Here is an 11,367-nt window from a genome sequence, read left to right on the forward strand (position 1 = left end):
AAAAAAGTGAAAAGGGACAAGATCTGCGCTTCAGCCAGCAGCACGCCCGGACCGTCTGTGTTGTGTCTCGTGGGAAGAGGGATTCACTGAGGGAAGAGGGATTCACTGACGGACAGGCCCTGAGGGTACCCGACCAGCCACTAGGCACATGCCAAGAGGAACAAAATTTTGTGGAAAACGGCTAAAGGAGGGTTGATCTGCCTGGGCCTGTGCACGGCAGTCATGTAGCACTTGGCATAACACAATCTATGCCAAGAAAGTGGTGTCAGCAGAAAGAGGCTGAAGTAGCAGAGGAATGGCAACCTTGCCGGAGCATCCTAGGGGAAAGGGAGAATGTTTTCCTTCAGGAAAAAGGCTTTCAGTCTGATGTCTACATGCATCTTTCATAGGCGTTTCCTAGAAAAGGGACATTTGACTTCTTTCTCCATATTCAAGAGGTCAGAAATGTATCTGAGAGCCAAATGTTTTGGATACAAGGAAAAACCTGAATGGACTCCAAGGCCTTAAGAATTATTTCCAGGAGAGTCATGTGGACAAGGGCGTTGGATTTTGGCTCCTATTTTTAGCTCTGGCACTGTGTCATCTCGGACAAGTCTCTGCTCTTGGTGTCTCACCTCTCCTCCCACTCTTTGCCTCATCTAGTTAGATACAGAGACAGGATGGTCCCTGATGAAGCCTCTGGGCACAACCACCACAGAAACAAGCATCCCACTAGATCTGAGATTGGCAACCAGCACTTCAGGGTTTTCATTTCTTTAACTGTTTAGTTGTGGTCATGCCCAAAAGGCCCGGTTAGGACTGGAGGCAGTAGCCTGTCAGTGCCATACACACATTGATGCAAGAGTCTCTGCTCCAGAAAGCTGCACTACAAGTGGTTTTCAAACACTTAGAGGAGTGTGTGTATCCAAGTCAATGAAGAGTGGAAAGTCTGGAACAGAAACAAATCAAAAGAACATTACTTTCCAAGCTGGGTGATGTTCACGACACACGCACCCATGGGTAGCTTATTTAAAATTTATATTTTGGCTGTTGCTTCACAAGCAGAAAGTGATACAGGGCATTTAGTACTTGCTCATGAATTTTCACCTGGGGTGCAAATGGCAGAGGCCAAAGGCTTGGTTCGTTCATTCATTTTTACCTGGCATTAAAGGAGCATAAGTCTCCATCTAAAGGACAGACATAGCCCAGGTAGCAGCACTGGCTGATGTATAGCTCCAGAGGAGAAAAATACGGCGTTCACAGTAACATGTCGTACAGATTTCATCTCTGTTACATTTCAATATCTTCATTGAGATAGTAGCAACTAAAATTGGCATCTGAAGCAAGAATTGCAGTACAGATAATCCTGTGCAAGGCAAAGCTTTTTCTGTTTGTTGTCAAAACCTTGAAAACAGAAAATAAAGACTTTGTTTGACTTAGTCCACATGCTCGTTAACCTCTGTTTTAGTAAAATGTGAAAAAGTCTCAACGCTGCACAGTGTAGGTCAAATTTCGTGGCATATGGCAAATTCCTGAGTCTCAGGGGGCTGAAACCCATCAGTGTCCCTGAAGCATCAAAAGAAAATTCTGGAAGCCTCTACACGTAACATTCATCATGCAGAATTAAGGCATCGCTTTTCTGCTGCAATAGCCTGGCTATCGCACCTCCTGCCACCGTCCACAGACTCCGTAAACAAATTCGTGTTTTAGAGCAGGGGAAGGTGACTGGTTTGGTCCCTGCTGTCATTACACACCAGTGGGGAAGAAATGCTGGCAAAAAGGTATTTTGACAGGAGGCAGTTTTAGGCACGGACAGCCATTCTGGATAAGCTGAACAGAAGCAGGGCAGAGGAAAGACTCACACGTAAACAGAAACTCTTATTTTATTGCATCCAGGTTTCCCCTCCGTGCTTGTATGAATAATTCACAAAGCCATTAATGTTAAATTGGAAAAAAAATCAATTGCATTCTTGAGCTGCTTGAAGAGCCTGGGACAGCAGGGAGAAAACATGCCTGCTTACCTGAGCCTCCTCATAGTGATAGAGCTGCTGGCAAAGTCCTATCATGAATGTGCTGAAGTTCATCCTTTGCACTCCCATCACGTAACAGCTGGCTGTTAACTGCAAAAACTGTTGACTTATTTAAAAAAAAAAAAAACAAACCACCAACAAACTACTTGCTCTCTTTGCCAAGTGGTCTTTGCCTTTTAAAAAGATATAGCTGTTATAAACCACAGATCACCAGTGTATCTACTGATAAATTAGTTTCAAATTAATTCCATCATTACATTTTGCTTGTTTGCTCTGTAGCCTGTGACAACATACAATTTCTCTGCCTCACTTTTACCAGTAAGCCTGTTTTCCTAAGAGGAGTACTTTTTTCTTTCGAGCGCTAGGACCATACTTTCAGCACAGGTAAGACAGCATGATTCCACTGAAGACGGAAAGAGTGCTAGTTTTAACAATTTTCCATGCTTTCATTTTTTGAAAGCCTGTTTTGTGTACGAAAGCTACATGTAGTCATGCTTTCTAGTGGAGTATTTTCCAGTAAAAAGTGCAAACCATGAGAAAGAAACATCCCATGAAGATATATCAGAGTTGATAAACTTGGAAGAAAACATTTTCATATATCCTTATTTTTCAATTTGTTTCACAAAGTTCAGTACATACAAAAAAAAAAGCTTTAGTTGAAATTGTATGCTTCAAGTTTATCTAAACCAGGTGCTCCAAATGGATCCCAAAAGTTTTGATTTGTTTTTTAATTTTGTGAGAAGTTACCAAGATCAGATCTTAATTTTTGTTCTATAAACACTAGTAATGCTGTATTTTTATGTCTGTAGTAAGAACACATTTACATTTATTGCCTTAATATGCACGGCTGTGTAATGTAATGCATGATTTTAACAGGGGGTTGGATTGAATCAAAGACTGAGAAAAAGCATGTGTAAAATTCTCGTTGGTCTTACCACACTGCTTTTCTGAATGATTTAATTCGACGTTCCTTTGGCTATACTTATTTTATCTCCTTAATTATCAGAGCCTATGAAGTTTTGGCGGTGTGGAACATGGCTGCAAACTTGATTTCCAGGATGAGGGAAATCTTGTTGAACCGACTCAGGAAGAATGTCTGGATGGTGTCCCCTCATGTGGCACTCACACTCTCCCTTTGCTAAGTTACTGCACATGTTATTGGCTTCTAGTAGGTCAGATCTAACAAAAAATAGCTTTTCATTTGTCTCGTGTCACTGGAGCCAGGCAGCTTCAGAATATCAAGCAGTTTCATCTCATGTAAATATCTGTATTTTATTGGAAACAAACAGGGTCAGGGTAGTTATCCTAGTACTCCCTTTTGTCTTTACTGTTGAGGAATGGCATGTGGCCAGCAAACCACTTGGGGGAATTCTGCACTCTCTTGTCTGTCTTCCGATTGCAGGCAGGTTGTGCTTTCTGTCCGCCGCTGTATTTGCTACAACTCACTGTAAAAATTGACGCTCTTTGTTCAAGGAGTCAGATGTTTTCAGCTTCACTTTGTATCTGGGAAACTAAGTGGAATTTTGCCTTCTGCTGTCATGGACCTCCAATTCTTGTTACATCGGAAATAAATATGAGTAGCTTGGCTTCTGCCTACCCTTTAAACCCAGCAGTGTGTAGTGACGGAGCTGCAGCCTCGTGTGTTGTCTCCAGCAAGGATGAGGGCCCATAAGCACTGCCTACTTCATAAACACAGCACCCAGGCATGCCGCATCTCAAAAAATTTAACTTCCTTAATTTAGAAATTTAGATTTCTAGGAGTTCAGCAATACAGCTACAATTAAAACCCCCTTAAAAGGCCCGAGCTTACTTTCTCCTGACAACAAGTGGGAAAACATGAACGCACAAGAAGGACATTGATAGAAGCAAGCAGAAATGGAGGGGATTCTCACTAGAGCAGCTAACAGGAGACACCCTGCGGTGGAGACAACCGCAGGCCACAGAAACTGCACACATGTCCCACCCAACCCTGAGTGTCTCAGAGGTGCCTATGCTGAGGAGACGCAGTGAGAAACTGAGTCTTTAATGCTGGAGAGGGAAGAGGGAGGAGAGGGTTCTTCTCTAACGTTGCGGTCATATGAATAAATCCCAGGGGCAAAAGTTCCCAGGTGTTCAGCATCCCACACTTTTCATTTGGATACCCTAAGCACAAGCTTTGTGGTCATTTGGCCTCTCGTCTACAGCAGGATTTTGTCACTTGAAGCGTAACAGCTGAGACTCTCTGTTAGTCTTGGAAACAGGACCTTGAAACTTTTCTAGGAAGCAATACACCTGCGCGTTTTTTAGCGTGATGTCTCAGTGCTTGTTCCTGCAAGTTGCTAAATACCTTGGTCTTATACAATAAAATATTTAGGTGCGTACTTAAAGCTTGGTTCTATAGTGGTAGAGGATTATCAGAAGGCAATTCAGCAGTGTGTCTTCCCTTCATAATCTTAAAAGCATCTGCGCCCAACTGACCGAACCACCTAGAAACCGTCACCACTGTGTGAACATGGAAGAGCTTTTGTGACTGAGTGGTGCATCAAGCACAGGAGGAGAGGCAGACACCATCTCCAGAGCAAAAATGCTACAGACAACCCGGCAGACAGGTGAGAATCTGCAGCATCAGCACAAGGAGCATGCCATGAGGATGGCACCTCCTTTTACTGTCCCCCGTGACCTGAGGCCTGGCAGCCTGGCTTTCTACTGCAGTTGGAGAGGAGAAACTCTGAAGAAAAAATATATAGGTATTACTCCAGAACTTCATGCTCTCTTTAATGGCTTAAGCTGCCAATATAACAAAATTACCACTTAAAATTATACTGTAATTTTCTGTTCATGCCAGTATTTTAAGAAAGGACACAACATGCTGATGTCCAGTAAATTAACGTAACTTTTCATCTTTTTTTTTTTTTTTCTTCAGTGATGTTAAGGCTTGTACTTCTCAGAAGAGCATTAATAAAGTTCTGGTGCTCATGGCAGCGTTAGACACCAGAGTGTGCAGCTCTGCCATCTCCTGGTCCCACGGCAAGAGCCACCCGTCCCGGTTTGACACATGAAGCAGACGGTGCGGTGTAACGTACACGCCTGACGTGCCCACCAGCTTCCCGTGTCACAAGTATAACGCAAAGGGTGAGGGTGCAACGTGCAAAGAATAACGTGACAGCCCAAATGTGTAAGGCAGCATCTGGATAGAAATCAGCCTCACCTCGAATCTAACATAAATGTGGTTTTAATATAGATATCTCTCCTTGTAATCCCTTGTAGGTCTATTTTATTAAATGATATTAATAAAACGCAAGACAAATGGAGCAGTTACTTGAAGTATAATATACAGTTTATCTTATTGAATGTGTGTACATACTTACATCGTATGTAAAGTTATAAATTATATGAGTAAAAGGTACTGCCCATAGCCATGTATGGTGAGCATTTTTTAAAAAAATCTTATATTATTGATAAAAACAGTATTTAATGTATGAACAAATTAATGCTTATGACTTAGTTACAAAATAAGCTGTTTAATAGATGCCTGTATAAACTTAAAAGGTATATTTAACAGCTATACCATACAAAAATAAGAAATATACCTTTCTAAATTATCTAATACCCTATTTCTTAAAAGTCCAATATGCAAGGATGTAGTATTTTCCTCAATATTGCTCTATTTAATATCCACCATGTAGATATTAAATGTCTTTTACCACATGCGTCTTTCTTATAGTCAGATACAAATACCAAGGGATATCAGCTGATGTCAATAATCCACAACTGCACACAAATCATGACTACTGATTAGTAAAGCAATTATCATATTAAAAGAGTTCAACGGGGCTCAACATACTGTAAAATTAGAAATCAGTCAATACCACGGCCATTATATAGAACATCATTGATTGGATGTACTGAACACCAGCCTTGATGACAATTGATCACGATGAACCCTGCTCACAAAGGAGTCCGGTACACTAATTGAGAAGCCATTGTTAAATAGAATAATAAATAGAGGAGGAGGAGGAGGAGGAGGGGAAAGGAGAAACAGCTACAAAGCTAGGGTCCTTCCTGTCTGTACAGCAACAACAATAAAAAAGCAAAGTGCCAGGAAGGCTCTACTGTATGTCCACTAATTTCTAAGCCTACTTTTCCAAACCCAAACGAACTTGCGAACCCCTCCCAGGTCACCTCCACAATCTGCGCCACAACTAGGAAACATGCTCCAAAGAGCAACGGGTATTTCTCCTCAGCACGAATGTTTCCAAAAGAAAATCCCACAGAGAGTTTCGAAAACCCAGAGGTCCCTTCCATAGTGCATCCGTGACCTGTCTCCTTCAGCTTGAAATCAGGCCTCAAACTGCACACATAACCAAAATATGTTCCTTAGAGTGCCTTGAGGCTACAAACAGACCCCAGGTGAAGAGTTGCCCAGACTGCTTTCCTCGCTTTCCTGCAGGGCTGCGCAAGGAGGAGTTAAACACCGGCTCCTTGGATTCTGCGGGCTAACTGCTTGCTGTTCTCACTACAGCTCAAAGAACCACGTGCTGGTAGAAAATAAGTTTGGAACATCTCCCTTATTATTCTGAAAACACATTTTCTTCTGGAAGATCTGTGATCTGTGATCTTTCTTTCTTCCTGATCTGGTCCCAGATCAGGAGCAAACAGCATCAAGACGCTGAAGAAACTCATCACAGCAAGCGCAAGTGTTGTACTGCCTTCAGGAACATCTCATGCTTGCCACCTCTGCTGGATTTCAAAATACAAACAAAAGCTCAGGGAATAGACCCGTATCTGATTGTGAAGCGACTGAAGGACAGAAGTGTTTCTGATTTTGGTTTGTCACAGGTGGCCTGAGGAAACCCCGCACAGCACACGCGGCTGAAACTTTGAACAAGCCCAAGCTTTGCTGGTAGCCCACCACGACCAATAAAGATCCAGTGTTTAGGGTATGCAGAGTTATTTCTACGTTTTCATAGTTTCCTGGAAACGTAGAAGTACCAGGCTCATTCCTCGGAATTTAGGGCGACTCTGCATTAAAAGAAACGTGGAGAAGGCGGTGCTAGGGAGAGTTTGCTACCCCTGACCAGACGCCACTAGATGGCCACCTTGGCACAGGTCGGGTGACGCGGTCCTGTTTTCTCCTGGGACAGAGCTCGTTTTTCCTTTAGCAGCTAGAAGAGCTCAGTGTTTGTGATTTAGTCTGGGATTTGTTATGAGAAGACTGTTAATAGCACACTGATGTTGGCACCAAGACATCAAGGATCTTTCGGCTTCCCGTGTTCTTTCCAGTGTGCAGGAGCATAACAGGCTGGGGGGACCATGGCCGGGACAAAGGGCTCACAACTGCCCTTTGAACCTAGATTTGGGACCGAGGGCTGAATTGGCCAATGGAGTATTCCATGTCATGCAACATCATGCCCAGTATATAGATGAGGGTGGACCGGGAAGTTTGGGATTCTCTTCCGAGGGCTCTCTCTTGGACTCTCAGTCTGTCAGTTCTATCTGTTGCTCGTCCAGGATTGCAGTGTTGAGAATTATCCATTTTGGGATTACTTGCCAGGACGGGACAGGTGTTGGTCACCAGGTGGTGAGCAATTACCCTGTGCATCACTTGTTTGTATATATTATTATAATTTTTAATATTCATGTAATATTATTATTATTTTATCACTATTTCTTTTGGGGTTTATTATTATTATTATTAAATTGTTCTTATTTCAACCCACAAGTCTCCTTCCCTTTTCCCCTTTAATTCTCTCTCCGCTTCCCCGGGGGGTGGAGGAGGGTAAGCGAGAGACTGTGTGGCATTTAGTCGCCAGGCGGCCTAAACCACAACAAATACATGGCTGTACAATTACTGAAACACCTCTTAGAACAACAGCAAGTCAGGAAAAAGAGGTGTCTCCCAATAATGTAGAGCAGGTCAGTAGAAGTTGGAAAAAGAAGAGCTTTTCAGACGTTCCCAAAGATAAAACATAGCTGTAGAAAAAGGCATTTGAAGTCAAGAGAACGAAGGGTTCTAGCTACATCGATCCGTCTTAACATTGAGGTACATTACCGTGAATCACAGAATCACAGAATGTCAGGGACTGGAAGGGACCTCAAAGGATCATCTAGTCCAATCCCCCTGCCGGAGCAGGGCCACCTAGATCAGATCAGATCACATGAACGCATCCAGGCAGGTTTTGAATATCTCCAGAGAAGGAGACTCCACGACCTCTCTGGGCAACCTGTTCCAGTGTTCTGTTACCCTTACTGGGAAGAAGTTCTTCCTCATGTTTAAGTGGAACCTCCTATGTTCCAGCTTATATCCATTTCCCCTTGTCCTATCATTGGATGCCACTGAGAAAAGCCTGACTTCATCCTCATGACAGTCACCCTTTGCATATTTATAAATATTAATGAGGTCCCCCCTCAGTCTCCTCTTCTCCAAGCTAAAGAGACCCAGCTCCCTCAGCCTTTCCTCATAAGGGAGATGCCTACCCAGTCAATTAAAAGTGCAAGGCTCATTGGGTAAGGAGCTGAAGGGCAAATACATTAGATGGCAAACAACAGAGGAAGTCTGTGCTCTTGAGGAAGACAGAGCTGCAGGCTTCTCCCAGGTGATGATACATCTTGTCTATGTAGCTTGCACAGCTAGCAAATGAATAAAAAATATTAAAACTAAAACACAGTACTTACACTGACAGATTTTTTTTTTTTTAAGATTGGTTTTTGGGGTTTGAGTGCCTGATCCACTGAAATATTCATTCTCTTCCATCTAAGCCTATCACTTGGCACAAATTAGCACAAGACCATGCTGTATTTCATCCTGCAAAGATACAGAGTAAAAAAGGAGCTCAGACAGTTTAGAAGCCTGGTTCCTGCAAGACCAGTGGAAAATAAGAAAAGAAGAGTAGTAATGAGAGTGTGACTTCTTTGATTGTGAAAAATAAGCTGCAATTTACCAGCTTCCCACTCACGTATTATCATGAGAACATGTTCTTTTTATTGTTACCATGCTTTCCTGCCAGAGGAGGCAGACACCCTTATCTGTGGTGTCTTTTTGGAAAACAATCAATTCCTCCACAACCTCAGCACTCTAAAGGGCAGCATACAATTTCAGTTAAAAGCAATCACCAAGGCCACTGCTGATAAATGCAAATGAGAGAGAAAGGAAAGAGGGAGATGGAAGGTAGGTAAAGAAAACACCACCAAAAAGCAGAAACATGTCTTTAAAGCAGGGCAAGACAAAGTAGTGTCTATTTTAAGTCAGGCTGGCATTTTTACCAGCAGCTAACAAAGCACAATTCGCTTCTCATGGACAAGGTCTTGGATTCATTGTTTCCTTTAAGTTTCCCTACTCTATATGCAAGTACCTACTTCACAGGGTTTTAAGCTGCTTTTGTCAAGACAGCCAAAAAACGGCAGAGAAAATAGAGACAACCCCACCACTCCTCCCACAGCTCAACAGGTGACAGGTAATACTTACACATTCAGAGATCTGAGCTATAATTTTACAAGACCTGGAGTCATAACCATAATGAGGATTGTACATTCAACGGCTCTTCTCCTCTTGGTGGGCTGGGGAAGTGTTGCAGGACGGGGAAAAAAAAGGTAAATTATCTCCTAATGTCTTACAGAAGCAGAGCCCAAATGAGAAAATTTCTTTTCCAACAGTTGTTCTTTATCTCCCCATCTCTTCCTGTCTCTGGCCCCTCTTTTTGCCTGTTCCATCTTCTGTTTTACCTCTGAGCAGGAAGAAGGCACACAAGTAGCATGAGAAGGATGCTCCCAACACTTGTCTTAACCTCCTGCATACAACTGCACTCTCTGTTAGCAACTCTCAGACATCAGTCACACGGAAGGAAAAACTCACTTTTAAGTTCTGGCACACTGAAGAGATTTGTCAGTTACCAGGATACTGCCACATTTCTTCATATTTTTATACTTAGAAACTAAATTAACAGCTTCAACAGACATGGAAGCATAGCTAACTACAGTGAGGAACAAGCAGACCTCTTTCACAATCAGAGATCCTGAAGCAATTTTCTTCTGTAGACATGCTGCTAACGCTCTCCCTACCTAGGTAGCTAATGGATTTTTAAAAGGGCAGTTTCACCTACTGCACCAAAATTTGGACTGACTGAGCCACTGAGAGAATTCACATACCTGTAGCAACTAAACCCAGAGGTGATTCACCCAGCCTGGCCACAGAAGAGGAGAGGAGAGCTCAGTTCTGTACTACTTCTGTGCCACACAGCCTCAGGGCAGTTATCACCTCTCCTAGCCCTTTCCCTGAACATTCGTTTTCTAGACCCTCCAGGGTTGGGCATCGTTGTATGTGTGCACCTGTCTTTCTGCAAGGGTGTATTTGTGGTCATGAGGACCATCTCTGCTGAGTCCTCAGTCAATGGGCTGCTGTCATGTAATCCTTATTAACTGTCCTTACCAACTCACCTGTCTTAAAGCAACGTGGGCAAAAAAATGACACCTATTTGTGTGTGCCTCATAAGTGATGTTCAGATCATTAAAGGAGCCATATTCTTCCACACGGGAGCTACTTAACAGGACAGCAAATCTCTTATACAAAGAAACACTACAGGTGATGGAAATATTTCCATCTGAGATTCCTTAAGTGCACTTGCTCTGTTTATTTCTGGAGAGTGGGCTTGTCAGAGAGTAAATCAGTAGCCTTCACATTAAGTGGTAACACAAGCAGGCAGCAATACAGAAATAATTACGATGGCAGATAATGGAGGTCGTGCCATAAGTTTTTCTTTAATTTCTGTAATGCCTACAAATAGACACAGAAAGGGATATAGCAAAACCAGAAGACACAATATAATTTAAAAATACAATATATTTTTCTACATTGTCCTTGGCTGTGACTCATTTATCGCAGCATCACACACCCAGGCATCAGGGAGACGCTGCCCTGGACAGCATTCTGCTGTTTGTCAGTGGGACTCTGGAAAATCACCCACATTGTCATCCCTGGTCTTGTAACATGGAGGGGAAAGTCAGCAACTGCCTCTTTTCCTCTGACATCCAACACTTCCTCTCCAACTTGCAATTCAGAAAACATATTTTGGTGAACTGCTCAAGGTCAGGAGATCTGTTTTTACAGCACCACAGTGCCTGCGGCTCACAGGAGAACTGCTAGTCCCAGGCATTGATAGAGGCTAGGAGTACAGAGGTGTTTTATTATGAATTAAGAAGTTAGCATTTAAGTCTTCATGGTAACAAAGATTTTTAAAAAATGGTGTTTAAATGAACCTGAGTAATTTTATCGCAGATTCTTCTTGCTCAACATTGGAGAGAATTTTACTAATGTATTGTAAATCTTCCTACTTATAAAATTTTATCCTTATTTAATACAAAATACTATCTCTATGGTTTCCCT

The sequence above is a fragment of the Tauraco erythrolophus genome, chromosome 5 (assembly GCF_009769465.1).
Source record: "Tauraco erythrolophus isolate bTauEry1 chromosome 5, bTauEry1.pri, whole genome shotgun sequence".
NCBI lineage: Eukaryota > Metazoa > Chordata > Aves > Musophagiformes > Musophagidae > Tauraco > Tauraco erythrolophus.